At 35.6% G+C, this 18,329-nt stretch overlaps 1 protein-coding gene across 1 annotated transcript in view; it reads right to left on the bottom strand.

Annotated features, from left to right (window-relative positions):
- Positions 1–2,344: 2,344 nt before the first annotated feature.
- Positions 2,345–18,329, bottom strand: part of dscaml1 (Down syndrome cell adhesion molecule like 1) — a 147,693-nt gene continuing 131,708 nt past the window's right edge. Inside the window, exon 36 of the transcript XR_015776816.1 lies at positions 2,345–2,566. The gene's annotated coding sequence lies outside the window, so the exon portion shown is untranslated. The remainder of the gene's footprint in view (positions 2,567–18,329) is intronic.

Raw genomic sequence — 18,329 nt, 5'->3', positions numbered from 1 at the left:
TTTCATGCTGTTTTGAGGTATTTTAAGCTGTTTTTAGGACATGTCATATTTTGACATTTTTGCCATACTATAGCCTTGCCTTTTTGGTCATTTTTTGGACATGCATTATTTTGGTGTTTTTGGACCTTTTTTGAAAGGTTCTATGCTATGGCATGTCTCAGCACGCTATTTTATACTGTTGTGAGGTGTTTTTAGCTGTTTTTGGGACATGTCATATTTTGACATTTTTGCCATACTATAGCCTTGCCTTTTTGGTCATTTTTTGGACATGCATTATTTTGGTGTTTTTGGACATATTTGAAAGGTTCTATGCTGTGGTATGTCTCAGCACCCTATTTTAGGCTGTTTTGAGGTGGTTTTTAGCTGTTTTTAGGACATGTCATATTTTGACATTTTTGCCATACTATAGCCTTGCCTTTTTGGTCATTTTTTGGACATGCATTATTTTGTTGTTTTTGGACATTTTTGAAGGATTCTATGCTATGGCATGTCTTTGCACTCTATTTTATACTGTTTTGAGGTATTTTCAGCTGTTTTTAGGACATGTCATATTTTGACATTTTTGCCATACTATAGCCTTGCCTTTTTAGTCATTTTTTGGACATGCATTATTTTGTTGTTTTTGGACATTTTTGAAGGATTCTATGCTATGGCATGTCTTTGCACTCTATTTTATGCTGTTTTGAGGTATTTTCAGCTGTTTTTAGGACATGTCAAATTTTGACATTTTTGCCATACTATAGCCTTGCCTTTTTGGTCATTTTTTGGACATGCATTATTTTGGTGTTGTTGGACATTTCTGAAATGTTCTATGCTATGGCATTTCTCAGCAACCTCTTTTAAGCTGTTTTGAGGTGTTTTTAGCTGTTTTTAGGACATGTCATATTTTGACATTTTTGCCATACTATAGCCTTGCCTTTTTGGTCATTTTTTGGACATGCATTATTTTGGTGTTTTTGGACATTTTTGAAGGATTCTGTGCTATGGCATCTCTTTGCACTCTATTTTATGCTGTTTTGAGGTATTTTCAGCAGTTTTTAGAACATGTCATATTTTGACATTTTTGCCATACTATAGCCTTGCCTTTTTGGTCATTTTTTGGACATGCATTATTTTGGTATTTTTGGACCTTTTTTTAAAGGTTGTATGCTATGGCATGTCTCAGCACGCTATTTTATACTGCTTTGAGGTATTTTAAGCTGTTTTTAGGACATGTCAAATTTTGACATTTTTGCCATACTATAGCCTTGCCTTTTTGGTCATTTTTTGGACATGCATTATTTTGGTGTTGTTGGACCTTTTTTTAAAGGTTGTATGCTATGGCATGTCTCAGCACGCTATTTTATACTGCTTTGAGGTATTTTAAGCTGTTTTTAGGACATGTCAAATTTTGACATTTTTGCCATACTATAGCCTTGCCTTTTTGGTCATTTTTTGGACATGCATTATTTTGGTGTTGTTGGACATTTCTGAAATGTTCTATGCTATGGCATGTCTCAGCAACCTCTTTTAAGCTGTTTTGAGGTGTTTTTAGCTGTTTTTAGGACATGTCATATTTTGACATTTTTGCCATACTATAGCCTTGCCATTCTGGTCATTTTTTGGACATGCATTATTTTGTTGTTTTTGGACATATTTGAATGATTCTATGCTATGGCATGTCTTTGCACTGTATTTCATGCTGATTTGAGGTATTTTAAGCTGTTTTTAGGACATGTCATATTTTGACATTTTTGCCATACTATAGCCTTGCCTTTTTGGTCATTTTTTGGACATGCATTATTTTGGTGTTTTTGGACATATTTGAAGGATTCTGTGCTATGGCATGTCTTTGCACTCTATTTTATGCTGATTTGAGGTATTTTCAGCTGTTTTTAGGACATGTCATATTTTGACATTTTTGCCATACTATAGCCTTGCCTTTTTGGTCATTTTTTGGACATGCATTATTTTGGTGTTTTTGGACATATTTGAAAGGTTCTATGCTGTGGCATGTCTCAGCACCCTATTTTAGGCTGTTTTGAGGTGTTTTTAGCTGTTTTTAGGACATGTCATATTTTGACATTTTTGCCATACTATAGCCTTGCCTTTTTTTTTCATTTTTTGGACATGCGTTATTTTGGTGTTGTTGGACATTTCTGAAAGGTTCTATGCTATGGCATGTCTCAGCAACCTCTTTTAAGCTGTTTTGAGGTGTTTTCAGCTGTTTTCAGGACATGTCATATTTTGACATTGTTACAGTCTGCTAGCACACGGCAATAAATAACAAGGATGCGCGCAGGCGTAAAGTAAACAACCAATATTTATTAATATTAATGAGGCAAAAGATGGTGGGATGTGGAAATGAATGTCAGTAGTGAGTTCGGGTGTGTGGATGCGATGATCATGTGTGGTGCGTGTTGTAGAGTGCAAAAGTAACAAAAGGAAAAGCAGTATAGGGCGGCATGGCTGGCCGACGGCAAAGCAGGAACGACAATAGACGCCACAGCAGCACAGATTGAATGATCAGGAGCGCTGGCCAGGTGCCCCTAATTAGTCAGTGGGTTCCACGTGGAGGTCCCAGGACCTACAGACACAAAAAACACAATGTATACATGCCGAAAGGACCACACACTCTAAAACTCCAGGCCCCGACTCCGAGGTCGTCACAACAGTTTTGCTATACTATGGTCTTGCCTTTTTGGTCATTTTTTGGACATGCATTATTTTGGTGTTTTTGGACATTTTTGAAGGATTCAATGCTATGGCATGTCTTTGCACTCTATTTTATTCTGTTTTAAAATGTTTTAAGCTGTTTTTTAGGACATGTCATATTTTGACACTTTTGCCATACTATAGCCTTGCCATTCTGGTCATTTTTTGGACATGCATTATTTTGGTGTTGTTGGACATTTCTGAAAGGTTCTATGCTATGGCATGTCTCAGCAACCTCTTTTAAGCTGTTTTGAGGTGTTTTTAGCTGTTTTTAGGACATGTCATATTTTGACATTTTTGCCATACTATAGCCTTGCCTTTTTTGCTCATTTTTTGGACATGCATTATTTTGGTGTTTTTGGACATTTTTGAAGCATTCTATGCTATGGCATGTCTTTGCACTCTATTTTATGCTGTTTTGAGGTATTTTAAGCTGTTTTTAGGACATGTCATATTTTGACATTTTTGCCATACTATAGCCTTGCCTTTTTGGTCATTTTTTGGACATGCATTATTTTGGTGTTTTTGGACATTTTTGAAGGATTCTATGCTATGGCATGTCTTTGCACTCTATTTTATGCTGTTTTGAGGTATTTTCAGCAGTTTTTAGAACATGTCATATTTTGACATTTTTGCCATACTATAGCCTTGCCTTTTTGGTCATTTTTTGGACATGCATTATTTTGGTGTTTTTGGACATTTTTTAAAAGGTTCTATGCCATGGCATGTCTTAGCACCGTATTTTAAGCTGTTTTGAGGCGTTTTAAACTGTTTTTAGGACATGTCATATTTTGACATTTTTGCCATACTATAGCCTTGCCTTTTTGGTCATTTTTTGGACATGCATTATTTTGGTGTTTTTGGACATTTTTGAAGGATTCTATGCTATGGCATCTCTTTGCACTCTATTTTAGGCTGTTTTGAGGTATTTTCAGCTGTTTTTAGGACATGTCATATTTTGACATTTTTGCCATACTATAGCCTTGCCTTTTTGGTCATTTTTTGGACATGCATTATTTTGTTGTTTTTGGACATTTTTGAAGGATTCTATGCTATGGCATGTCTTTGCACTCTATTTTATGCTGTTTTGAGGTATTTTCAGCAGTTTTTAGAACATGTCATATTTTGACATTTTTGCCATACTATAGCCTTGCCTTTTTGGTCATTTTTTGGACATGCATTATTTTGTTGTTTTTGGACATATTTGAAGGATTCTATGCTATGGCATGTCTTTGCTCTGTATTTCATGCTGTTTTGAGGTATTTTCAGCTGTTTTTAGGACATGTCATATTTTGACATTTTTGCCATACTATAGCCTTGCCTTTTTGGTCATTTTTTGGACATGCATTATTTAGGTGTTTTTGGACATTTTTGAAGGATTCTATGCTATGGCATGTCTTTGCACTCTATTTTATGCTGATTTGAGGTGTTTTTAGCTGTTTTTAGGACATGTCATATTTTGACATTTTTGCCATACTATAGCCTTGCCTTTTTGGTCATTTTTTGGACATGCATTATTTTGGTGTTTTTGGACATTTTTAAAAGATTCTATGCTATGGCATGTCTTTGCACTCTATTTTATGCTGTTTTGAGGTATTTTCAGCTGTTTTTGCGACATGTCATATTTTGACATTTTTGCCATACTATAGCCTTGCCTTTTTGGTCATTTTTTGGACATGCATTATTTTGGTGTTTTTGGACATTTTCGAAAGGTTCTATGCTATGGCATGTCTCAGCACCCTATTTTATGCTGTTTTGAGGCGTTTTAAGCTGTTTTTAGGATATGTCATATTTTGACACTTTTGCCATACTATAGCCTTGCCTTTTTGGTCATTTTTGGGACATGCATTATTTTGTTGTTTTTGGACATTTTTGAAGGATTCTATGCTATGGCATGTCTTTGCACTCTATTTTATGCTGTTTTGAGGTATTTTCAGCAGTTTTTAGAACATGTCATATTTTGACATTTTTGCCATACTATAGCCTTGCCTTTTTGGTCATTTTTTGGACATGCATTATTTTGGTGTTTTTGGACATTTTTTAAAAGGTTCTATGCTATGGCATGTCTTAGCACCGTATTTTAAGCTGTTTTGAGGCGTTTTAAACTGTTTTTAGGATATGTCATATTTTGACACTTTTGCCATACTATAGCCTTGCCTTTTTGGTCATTTTTTGGACATGCATTATTTTGTTGTTTTTGGACATTTTTGAAAGGTTCTATGCTATGGCATGTCTCAGCACCCTATTTTAGGCTGTTGTGAGGTGTTTTTAGCTGTTTTTGGGACATGTCATATTTTGATATTTTTGCCATACTATAGCCTTGCCTTTTTGGTCATTTTTTGGACATGCATTATTTTGTTGTTTTTGGACATTTTTGAAGGATTCTATGCTATGGCATGTCTTTGCACTCTATTTTATGCTGTTTTGAGGTATTTTCAGCTGTTTTTAGGACATGTCATATTTTGACATTTTTGCCATACTATAGCCTTGCCTTTTTGGTCATTTTTTGGACATGCATTATTTTGTTGTTTTTGGACATTTTTGAAGGATTCTATGCTATGGCATGTCTTTGCACTCTATTTTATGCTGTTTTGAGGTATTTTCAGCAGTTTTTAGAACATGTCATATTTTGACATTTTTGCCATACTATAGCCTTGCCATTCTGGTCATTTTTTGGACATGCATTATTTTGTTGTTTTTGGACATATTTGAAGGATTCTATGCTATGGCATGTCTTTGCTCTGTATTTCATGCTGTTTTGAGGTATTTTCAGCTGTTTTTAGGACATGTCATATTTTGACATTTTTGCCATACTATAGCCTTGCCTTTTTGGTCATTTTTTGGACATGCATTATTTAGGTGTTTTTGGACATTTTTGAAGGATTCTATGCTATGGCATGTCTTTGCACTCTATTTTATGCTGATTTGAGGTGTTTTTAGCTGTTTTTAGGACATGTCATATTTTGACATTTTTGCCATACTATAGCCTTGCCTTTTTGGTCATTTTTTGGACATGCATTATTTTGGTGTTTTTGGACATTTTTAAAAGATTCTATGCTATGGCATGTCTTTGCACTCTATTTTATGCTGTTTTGAGGTATTTTCAGCTGTTTTTAGGACATGTCATATTTTGACATTTTTGCCATACTATAGCCTTGCCTTTTTGGTCATTTTTTGGACATGCATTATTTTGGTGTTTTTGGACATTTTTGAAAGGTTCTATGCTATGGCATGTCTCAGCACCCTATTTTAGGCTGTTGTGAGGTGTTTTTAGCTGTTTTTAGGATATGTCATATTTTGACACTTTTGCCATACTATAGCCTTGCCTTTTTGGTCATTTTTTGGACATGCATTATTTTGTTGTTTTTGGACATTTTTGAAGGATTCTATGCTATGGCATGTCTTTGCACTCTATTTTATGCTGTTTTGAGGTATTTTAAGCTATTTTTAGGACATGTCATATTTTGACATTTTTGCCATACTATAGCCTTGCCTTTTTGGTCATTTTTTGGACATGCATTATTTTGGTGTTTTTGGACATTTTTAAAAGATTCTATGCTATGGCATGTCTTTGCACTCTATTTTATGCTGTTTTGAGGTATTTTCAGCTGTTTTTGCGACATGTCATATTTTGACATTTTTGCCATACTATAGCCTTGCCATTCTGGTCATTTTTTGGACATGCATTATTTTGTTGTTTTTGGACATATTTGAAGGATTCTATGCTATGGCATCTCTTTGCCTCTATTTTAGCCTGTTGTGAGGTGTTTTAGCTGTTTTAGGACATGTCATATTTTGACATTTTGCCATACTATAGCCTTGCCTTTTTGGTCATTTTTTGGACATGCATTATTTTGGTGTTTTTGGACATTTTTGAAGGATTCTATGCTATGGCATGTCTTTGCACTCTATTTTATGCTGTTTTGAGGTATTTTCAGCTGTTTTTAGGACATGTCATATTTTGACATTTTTGCCATACTATAGCCTTGCCTTTTTGGTCATTTTTTGGACATGCATTATTTTGTTGTTTTTGGACATATTTGAAGGATTCTATGCTATGGCATCTCTTTGCCCTCTATTTTAGCCTGTTGTGCGGTGTTTTTAGCTGTTTTAGGACATGTCATATTTTGACATTTTTGCCATACTATAGCCTTGCCTTTTTTGCTCATTTTTTGGACATGCATTATTTTGGTGTTTTTGGGCATTTTTGAAGCATTCTATGCTATGGCATGTCTTTGCACTCTATTTTATGCTGTTTTGAGGTATTTTAAGCTGTTTTTAGGACATGTCATATTTTGACATTTTTGCCATACTATAGCCTTGCCATTCTGGTCATTTGTTGGACATGCATTATTTTGTTGTTTTTGGACATATTTGAAGGATTCTATGCTATGGCATGTCTTTGCACTCTATTTTAATTTGTTTTAAGATGTTTTAAGCTTTTTTTTAGGACATGTCATATTTTGACATTTTTGCCATACTATAGCCTTGCCTTTTTGGTCATTTTTTGGACATGCATTATTTAGGTGTTTTTGGACATTTTTGAAAGGTTCTATGCGATGGCATGTCTTAGCACAGTATTTTAAGCTGTTTTGAGGCGTTTTAAGCTGTTTTTAGGACATGTCATATTTTGACATTTTTGCCATACTATAGCCTTGCCTTTTTGGTCATTTTTTGGACATGCATTATTTTGGTGTTTTTGGACATATTTGAAGGATTCTATGCTATGGCATGTCTTTGCACTCTATTTTAGGCTGTTTTGAGGTATTTTCAGCTGTTTTTAGGACATGTCATATTTTGACATTTTTGCCATACTATAGCCTTGCCTTTTTGGTCATTTTTTGGACATGCATTATTTTGGTGTTTTTGGACATTTTCGAAAGGTTCTATGCTATGGCATGTCTCAGCACCCTATTTTATGCTGTTTTGAGGCGTTTTAAGCTGTTTTTAGGATATGTCATATTTTGACACTTTTGCCATACTATAGCCTTGCCATTCTGGTCATTTTTTGGACATGCATTATTTTGGTGTTGTTGGACATTTCTGAAAGGTTCTATGCTATGGCATGTCTCAGCAACCTCTTTTAAGCTGTTTTGAGGTGTTTTTAGCTGTTTTTAGGACATGTCATATTTTGACATTTTTGCCATACTATAGCCTTGCCTTTTTTGCTCATTTTTTGGACATGCATTATTTTGGTGTTTTTGGACATTTTTGAAGCATTCTATGCTATGGCATGTCTTTGCACTCTATTTTATGCTGTTTTGAGGTATTTTAAGCTGTTTTTAGGACATGTCATATTTTGACATTTTTGCCATACTATAGCCTTGCCTTTTTGGTCATTTTTTGGACATGCATTATTTTGTTGTTTTTGGACATTTTTGAAGGATTCTATGCTATGGCATGTCTTTGCACTCTATTTTATTCTGTTTTAAGATGTTTTAAGCTTTTTTTTAGGACATGTCATATTTTGACATTTTTGCCATACTATAGCCTTGCCTTTTTGGTCATTTTTTGGACATGCATTATTTAGGTGTTTTTGGACAATTTTGAAAGGTTCTATGCGATGGCATGTCTTAGCACAGTATTTTAAGCTGTTTTGAGGCGTTTTAAGCTGTTTTTAGGACATGTCATATTTTGACATTTTTGCCATACTATAGCCTTGCCTTTTTGGTCATTTTTTGGACATGCATTATTTTGTTGTTTTTGGACATATTTGAAGGATTCTATGCTATGGCATCTCTTTGCCCTCTATTTTAGCCTGTTGTGAGGTGTTTTTAGCTGTTTTTAGGACATGTCATATTTTGACATTTTTGCCATACTATAGCCTTGCCTTTTTGGTCATTTTTTGGACATGCATTATTTTGTTGTTTTTGGACATTTTTGAAGGATTCTATGCTATGGCATGTCTTTGCACTCTATTTTATGCTGTTTTGAGGTATTTTAAGCTGTTTTTAGGACATGTCATATTTTGACATTTTTGCCATACTATAGCCTTGCCTTTTTGGTCATTTTTTGGACATGCATTATTTTGTTGTTTTTGGACATATTTGAAGGATTCTATGCTATGGCATCTCTTTGCCCTCTATTTTAGCCTGTTGTGAGGTGTTTTTAGCTGTTTTTAGGACATGTCATATTTTGACATTTTTGCCATACTATAGCCTTGCCTTTTTGGTCATTTTTTGGACATGCATTATTTTGTTGTTTTTGGACATATTTGAAGGATTCTATGCTATGGCATGTCTTTGCACTCTATTTTATGCTGTTTTGAGGTATTTTAAGCTGTTTTTAGGACATGTCATATTTTGACATTTTTGCCATACTATAGCCTTGCCATTCTGGTCATTTGTTGGACATGCATTATTTTGTTGTTTTTGGACATATTTGAAGGATTCTATGCTATGGCATGTCTTTGCACTCTATTTTAATTTGTTTTAAGATGTTTTAAGCTTTTTTTTAGGACATGTCATATTTTGACATTTTTGCCATACTATAGCCTTGCCTTTTTGGTCATTTTTTGGACATGCATTATTTAGGTGTTTTTGGACATTTTTGAAAGGTTCTATGCGATGGCATGTCTTTGCACAGTATTTTAAGCTGTTTTGAGGCGTTTTAAGCTGTTTTTAGGACATGTCATATTTTGACATTTTTGCCATACTATAGCCTTGCCTTTTTGGTCATTTTTTGGACATGCATTATTTTGGTGTTTTTGGACATATTTGAAGGATTCTATGCTATGGCATGTCTTTGCACTCTATTTTAGGCTGTTTTGAGGTATTTTCAGCTGTTTTTAGGACATGTCATATTTTGACATTTTTGCCATACTATAGCCTTGCCTTTTTGGTCATTTTTTGGACATGCATTATTTTGGTGTTTTTGGACATTTTCGAAAGGTTCTATGCTATGGCATGTCTCAGCACCCTATTTTATGCTGTTTTGAGGCGTTTTAAGCTGTTTTTAGGACATGTCATATTTTGACATTTTTGCCATACTATAGCCTTGCCATTCTGGTCATTTGTTGGACATGCATTATTTTGGTGTTGTTGGACATTTCTGAAAGGTTCTATGCTATGGCATGTCTCAGCAACCTCTTTTAAGCTGTTTTGAGGTGTTTTTAGCTGTTTTTAGGACATGTCATATTTTGACATTTTTGCCATACTATAGCCTTGCCTTTTTTGCTCATTTTTTGGACATGCATTATTTTGGTGTTTTTGGACATTTTTGAAGCATTCTATGCTATGGCATGTCTTTGCACTCTATTTTATGCTGTTTTGAGGTATTTTAAGCTGTTTTTAGGACATGTCATATTTTGACATTTTTGCCATACTATAGCCTTGCCTTTTTGGTCATTTTTTGGACATGCATTATTTTGTTGTTTTTGGACATTTTTGAAGGATTCTATGCTATGGCATGTCTTTGCACTCAATTTCATGCTGTTTTGAGGTATTTTCAGCTATTTTTAGGACATGTCATTTTTTGACATTTTTGCCATACTATAGCCTTGCCTTTTTGGTCATTTTTTGGACATGCATTATTTTGGTGTTTTTGGACATTTTTGAAGGATTCTATGCTATGGCATGTCTTAGCATCGTATTTTAAGCTGTTTTGAGGCGTTTTAAGCAGTTTTTAGAACATGTCATATTTTGACATTTTTGCCATACTATAGCCTTGCCTTTTTGGTCATTTTTTGGACATGCATTATTTTGGTGTTTTTGGACATTTTTGAAGGATTCTATGCTATGGCATCTCTTTGCACTCTATTTTAGGCTGTTTTGAGGTATTTTCAGCTGTTTTTAGGACATGTCATATTTTGACATTTTTGCCATACTATAGCCTTGCCTTTTTGGTCATTTTTTGGACATGCATTATTTTGGTGTTTTTGGACATTTTTTAAAAGGTTCTATGCTATGGCATGTCTTAGCACCGTATTTTAAGCTGTTTTGAGGCGTTTTAAACTGTTTTTAGGATATGTCATATTTTGACACTTTTGCCATACTATAGCCTTGCCTTTTTGGTCATTTTTTGGACATGCATTATTTTGGTGTTTTTGGACATTTTTGAAAGGTTCTATGCTATGGCATGTCTCAGCACCCTATTTTAGGCTGTTGTGAGGTGTTTTTAGCTGTTTTTGGGACATGTCATATTTTGATATTTTTGCCATACTGTAGCCTTGCCTTTTTGGTCATTTTTTGGACATGCATTATTTTGTTGTTTTTGGACATTTTTGAAGGATTCTATGTTATGGCATGTCTTTGCACTCTATTTTATGCTGTTTTGAGGTATTTTAAGCTATTTTTAGGACATGTCATATTTTGACATTTTTGCCATACTATAGCCTTGCCTTTTTGGTCATTTTTTGGACATGCATTATTTTGGTGTTTTTGGACATTTTTAAAAGATTCTATGCTATGGCATGTCTTTGCACTCTATTTTATGCTGTTTTGAGGTATTTTCAGCTGTTTTTGCGACATGTCATATTTTGACATTTTTGCCATACTATAGCCTTGCCATTCTGGTCATTTTTTGGACATGCATTATTTTGTTGTTTTTGGACATATTTGAAGGATTCTATGCTATGGCATGTCTTTGCACTCTATTTTATTCTGTTTTAAGATGTTTTAAGCTTTTTTTTAGGACATGTCATATTTTGACATTTTTGCCATACTATAGCCTTGCCTTTTTGGTCATTTTTTGGACATGCATTATTTTGGTGTTTTTCGACATTTTTGAAGGATTCTATGCTATGGCATGTCTTTGCACTCTATTTTATGCTGTTTTGAGGTATTTTCAGCTGTTTTTAGGACATGTCATATTTTGACATTTTTGCCATACTATAGCCTTGCCTTTTTGGTCATTTTTTGGACATGCATTATTTTGGTGTTTTTGGACATTTTCGAAAGGTTCTATGCTATGGCATGTCTCAGCACCCTATTTTATGCTGTTTTGAGGCGTTTTAAGCTGTTTTTAGGATATGTCATATTTTGACACTTTTGCCATACTATAGCCTTGCCTTTTTGGTCATTTTTGGGACATGCATTATTTTGTTGTTTTTGGACATATTTGAAGGATTCTATGCTATGGCATGTCTTTGCACTCTATTTTATGCTGTTTTGAGGTATTTTCAGCAGTTTTTAGAACATGTCATATTTTGACATTTTTGCCATACTATAGCCTTGCCTTTTTGGTCATTTTTGGGACATGCATTATTTTGTTGTTTTTGGACATATTTGAAGGATTCTATGCTATGGCATGTCTTTGCACTCTATTTTATGCTGTTTTGAGGTATTTTCAGCAGTTTTTAGAACATGTCATATTTTGACATTTTTGCCATACTATAGCCTTGCCTTTTTGGTCATTTTTTGGACATGCATTATTTTGTTGTTTTTGGACATATTTGAAGGATTCTATGCTATGGCATGTCTTTGCACTCTATTTTATTCTGTTTTAAGATGTTTTAAGCTTTTTTTTAGGACATGTCATATTTTGACATTTTTGCCATACTATAGCCTTGCCTTTTTGGTCATTTTTTGGACATGCATTATTTAGGTGTTTTTGGACATATTTGAAGGATTCTATGCTATGGCATGTCTTTGCACTCTATTTTATTCTGTTTTAAGATGTTTTAAGTTTTTTTTCAGGACATGTCATATTTTGACATTTTTGCCATACTATAGCCTTGCCTTTTTGGTCATTTTTTGGACATGCATTATTTTGGTGTTTTTGGACATTTTTGAAAGGTTCTATGCTATGGCATGTCTTAGCACAGTATTTTAAGCTGTTTTGAGGCGTTTTAAGCTGTTTTTAGGACATGTCATATTTTGACACTTTTGCCATACTATAGCCTTGCCTTTTTGGTCATTTTTTGGACATGCATTATTTTGGTGTTTTTGGACATTTTTGAAGGATTCTATGCTATGGCATGTCTTTGCACTCTATTTTATGCTGTTTTGAGGTATTTTCAGCTGTTTTTGCGACATGTCATATTTTGACATTTTTGCCATACTATAGCCTTGCCATTCTGGTCATTTTTTGGACATGCATTATTTTGTTGTTTTTGGACATATTTGAAGGATTCTATGCTATGGCATGTCTTTGCACTCTATTTTATGCTGTTTTGAGGTATTTTCAGCTGTTTTTGCGACATGTCATATTTTGACATTTTTGCCATACAATAGCCTTGCCATTCTGGTCATTTTTTGGACATGCATTATTTTGTTGTTTTTGGACATATTTGAAGGATTCTATGCTATGGCATGTCTTTGCACTCTATTTTATTCTGTTTTAAGATGTTTTAAGCTTTTTTTTAGGACATGTCATATTTTGACATTTTTGCCATACTATAGCCTTGCCTTTTTGGTCATTTTTTGGACATGCATTATTTTGGTGTTTTTGGACATATTTGAAGGATTCTATGCTGTGGCATGTCTTTGCACTCTATTTTAGGCTGTTTTGAGGTATTTTCAGCTGTTTTTAGGACATGTCATATTTTGACATTTTTGCCATCCTATAGCCTTGCCATTCTGGTCATTTTTTGGACATGCATTATTTTGGTGTTTTTGGACATTTTCGAAAGGTTCTATGCTATGGCATGTCTCAGCACCCTATTTTATGCTGTTTTGAGGCGTTTTAAGCTGTTTTTAGGATATGTCATATTTTGACACTTTTGCCATACTATAGCCTTGCCTTTTTGGTCATTTTTGGGACATGCATTATTTTGTTGTTTTTGGACATTTTTGAAGGATTCTATGCTATGGCATGTCTTTGCACTCTATTTTATGCTGTTTTGAGGTATTTTCAGCAGTTTTTAGAACATGTCATATTTTGACATTTTTGCCATACTATAGCCTTGCCTTTTTTGTCATTTTTTGGACATGCATTATTTTGGTGTTTTTGGACATTTTTTAAAAGGTTCTATGCTATGGCATGTCTTAGCACCGTATTTTAAGCTGTTTTGAGGCGTTTTAAACTGTTTTTAGGACATGTCATATTTTGACACTTTTGCCATACTATAGCCTTGCCTTTTTGGTCATTTTTTGGACATGCATTATTTTGGTGTTTTTTGACATATTTGAAGGATTCTATGCTATGGTATGTCTTTGCACTCTATTTTATTCTGTTTTAAGATGTTTTAAGCTTTTTTTTAGGACATGTCATATTTTGACACTTTTGCCATGCTATAGCCTTGCCATTCTGGTCATTTTTTGGACATGCATTATTTTGGTGTTTTTGGACATATTTGAAGGATTCTATGCTATGGCATGTCTTAGCATCACATTTTAGGCTGTTGTGAGGTGTTTTTAGCTGTTTTTGGGACATGTCATATTTTGACATTTTTGCCATACTATAGCCTTGCCATTCTGGTCATTTTTTGGACATGCATTATTTTGGTGTTTTTGGACATTTCTGAAAGGTTCTATGCTATGGCATGTCTTAGCACAGTATTTTAAGCTGTTTTGAGGTGTTTTAAGCTGTTTTTAGGACATGTCATATTTTGACATTTTTGCCATACTATAGCCTTGCCTTTTTGGTCATTTTTTTGGACATGCATTATTTTGTTGTTTTTGGACATTTTTGAAGGATTCTATGCTATGGCATGTCTTTGCACTCTATTTTAGGCTGTTTTGATGTATTTTCAGCTGTTTTTAAGACATGTCATATTTTGACATTTTTGCCATACTATAGCCTTGCCTTTTTGGTCATTTTTTGGACATGCATTATTTTGTTGTTTTTGGACATTTTTGAAGGATTCTATTGCTATGGCATGTCTTTGCACTCTATTTTATGCTGTTTCGAGGTTTTTTCAGCTGTTTTTAGGACATGTCATATTTTGACATTTTTGCCATACTATAGCCTTTTCATTCTGGTCATTTTTTGGACATGCATTATTTTGTTGTTTTTTGACATATTTGAAGGATTCTATGCGATGGTATGTCTTTGCACTCTATTTTATTCTGTTTTAAGATGTTTTAAGCTTTTTTTTAGGACATGTCATATTTTGACACTTTTGCCATGCTATAGCCTTGCCATTCTGGTCATTTTTTGGACATGCATTATTTTGGTGTTGTTGGACATTTTTGAAGGATTCTATGCTATGGCATTTCTTTGCACTCTTTTTTTATGCTGTTTTGAGGTATTTTCAGCAGTTTTTAGAACATGTCATATTTTGACATTTTTGCCATACTATAGCCTTGCCTTTTTGGTCATTTTTTGGACATGCATTATTTTGGTGTTTTTGGACATTTTTGGAAGATTCAATGTTATGGCATGTTTCGGCAACCTATTTTATGCTGTTTTGATGTGTTTTTAGCTGTTTTCGGGACATGTAATATTTTGACATTTTTGCCATTTTTGCCTTGAGTCTGTGGTCATTTTTTGAACATACATTATTTCAGTGTTTTTGGACATTTTTGTACGATTCAATGCTATGGTGTGTCTCAGCATGCTATTTCATGCTGTTTTGAGTTATTTCTAGCTGTTTTTGGGACTTGTCATATTTTGACATTTTTGCCTTTTTGGTCATTTTTTTGGCTTTGGCATGTTTTTTAGTATGAGGTTTTTGTGTGATATCTGACAACATGCTATAGTATGACATTTTGGATGAAGTCGTGGCGCTATTTTGAACGACATGGTACACTATCACATTCATCTGCGATTTTCTAAGACATGCTACAATATGACGTTTTGGTGCGATTGTGGACCCAATGCTATTGTATGACCTTTTGGTTAGATTTTGGACCCCATGCTATAATATGAAAGCTTGGTGTTGTTTTGGAGAATTTGCTATAGTATGATTTTTTGGCATAATTTTGGATGACTTGTTTAGCACGGCGATGTGGTGCAATTTTGGACAACATGCTATACAATGACATTTTGGTGTGATATTGAACTCCATGCTGTAGTGCGGCATTTTTGTGTCATTTTGGTTCAAACTTGCAGAAAAATTTCATACTACAGAATGTCATCAAACGTTGCAACAAAATGTCATTCTAAAGCTTGTCATAGTCGTTGTCAAAATCACACCAAATTATGGCATGTGGTCCAAAATCGCGCCACAACGACATAGTAAAGCATGTTGTTTTAAACTGCACCAAAAAGTAGTACTATAGCATGTCATCCAAATTCACAAAAAAACATCAAACTATACCATGTCGTTCAAAATCCCACCAAAATGTCATACTATAGCACTGGGTCCACAATCGCACCAAAACGTCACACTGAAGAATGTCGTTCAGAATCACACCAAAATTTCATAGTAACCAAATCGTCATACTATAGCATGTAATTCAATATTGCACCAAAAGGTACTTCTATAGCATGTCTTCGAAATCTTACAAAAATGTCACACTATAGCATGTAGTCCAATATTACACCAAAACATCATGCTAAAGCATGTCATCCAAAATCTCACCAAGACTTTATACTATGGCATATTGTCCAAAATAATACCAAAACATCATGCTATATCACGTCGTCCAAAACGTCATACTATAGCACGGCATTCAAAATCGCATCAAAAAGTCACACTAAAGTATGGTGTCCAAAATCCTACCAAAACATTATGCATAGCATGTTGTCCAAAGTTGCCACAAAACATCATACTATACCATGTCGTCTAAAATCCCACCAAAATGTCACACTTAAGAATGTCGTTCAAAATCGCAACAAGATTTCATACAGTAGCATATCTTCCAAAATCATGCTAAAGCATATCATCCAAAATCTCAAACAAGACTTTATACCATAGCATATTGTCCAAGATCACACCAAAACATCATGCTATACCATGCCATCCAAAGGTGCACCAAAATGTCATACCATAGCATGTCATTCAAAATCGCACAAACATGTCAAAGTATATTTTGCTCAAAATGTCATACTAAAGAATTGGGTCAAAAATCACACGAAAACGTTATACTATAGCATGACGTTCAAAATCCAATCAAAAAGTCACACTATAGTGTGGGGTCCAAAATCTCACCAAAACATCATGCATAGCATGTTGTCCAAAGTTGCCATAACACATCATATCTTCCAAAATCACATAAAATGTCATAATATAGTATGCCATCCAAAATGGCACCTGAAGGTACTAGCGTGTTGTCCAAAATCGCACCAAAAATTCATACTATAGCATGTCATCCAAAATAATTCCAAAACAGCATACTAAAGCATGTCGTTCAAAATCACACCAAAAATTCATACCAATGCATGTCATTCAAAATTGTGCGAAAACATCATAAAAACAGCACCAAAAAGTTATGTTACATCATGGGGCCCAAAATCCCACCAAAACATCATACTATAGCATTTCATTCAAAATCGCATCAAAATGTCATAGTATAACATGTCGTTCATGATTGCACCAAAAATTCATACCATAGGATGGGGCTCAAAATCACACCAAAACGTCATACTATAGGATTTCATCCAAAATTGCATCAAAACTTAATGCTAAAGCATGTCATTCAAAATTGCACCAAAATGTCATAGAATAGCATCCATCTATCCATCCATCCATTTTTTACCGCTTATCTGGGGTCGGGTCGCGGGGGCAGCAGCCTAAGCAGGGAAGCCCAGACTTCCCTCTCCCCGGCCACTTCGTCCAGCCCTTCCCGGGGGATCCCAAGCCAGCTTGGAGATATAGTCTCTCCAGCGTGTCCTGGGTCCTCCCCGGGGTCTCCTACCAGTGGGACGTACCCTGAACACCTCACTGGGGAAGTGTCCAGGAGGCATCCTATTTAGATGCCCAAGCCACCTCATCTGGCTCTTCTCAACGCGGAGGAGCAGTGGCTCTACTCCGAGCTCCTTGATGACCCTATCACTAAGGGAGAGCCCAGCCCCCCTGCGGACGAAGCTCATTTCGGCCGCTTGTACCCGTGATCTTGTTCTTTCGGTCACTACCCAAAGCTTGTGACCATGGGTGAGGGTAGGAACAAAGATCAACCTGTAAATTGAGAGCTTTGCCTTTTGGCTCAGCTCCCTCTTCACCATGACAGATCTGTACAGAGTCCGCATTACTGCAGACGCTGCACCGATCCAACTGTCGATCTCCCACTCCATCCTTCCCTCACTCGTGAACAAGATCCCGACATACTTTAACTCCTCCACTTGGGGCAGGATCTCCTCCCCGATCTGGAGAGGGCACTCCACCCTTTTCCGGCTGAGAACCATGGCATTGGATTTGGAGGTGCTGATTCTCATCCCGGCCGCTTCACACTCAACTGCGAACCGATCCAGTGAGAGCTGAAGGTCACAGCCTGATGAAGCCAACAAGACCACATCATCTGCAAAAAGCAGCAACCCAATCCTGAGGTCACCAAATTGGACCCCCTCAACACCCTAGCTGCGGCTAGAAATTCTGTCCATAAAAGTTATGAACAAAACCAGTGACAAAGGGCAGCCCTGGCGGAGTCCAACCCTCACTGGAAACAAGTCCGACTTACTGCCGGCAATGTGGACCAAGCCAAGTAGTACAGGAAATGGACAGCCTGTATCAGGGGGGCCCATACCCCATACTCCTGGAGAACCCCCCACAGGACTCCCCGAGGGACACGGTCGAGTGCCTTCTCCAGGTCCAAAAAGCACATGTGGACTCGTTGGGCAAACTCCCATGCACACTCAGGGATCCTGCCTTCAGG

This window comes from Plectropomus leopardus, chromosome 6 (genome assembly GCF_026936395.1).
Source record: "Plectropomus leopardus strain MGB_pleo_1.0 chromosome 6, ASM2693639v1, whole genome shotgun sequence".
NCBI classification, from domain to species: Eukaryota; Metazoa; Chordata; class Actinopteri; order Perciformes; family Serranidae; genus Plectropomus; species Plectropomus leopardus.
This window is presented reverse-complemented; position numbering and strand designations above follow the sequence as displayed.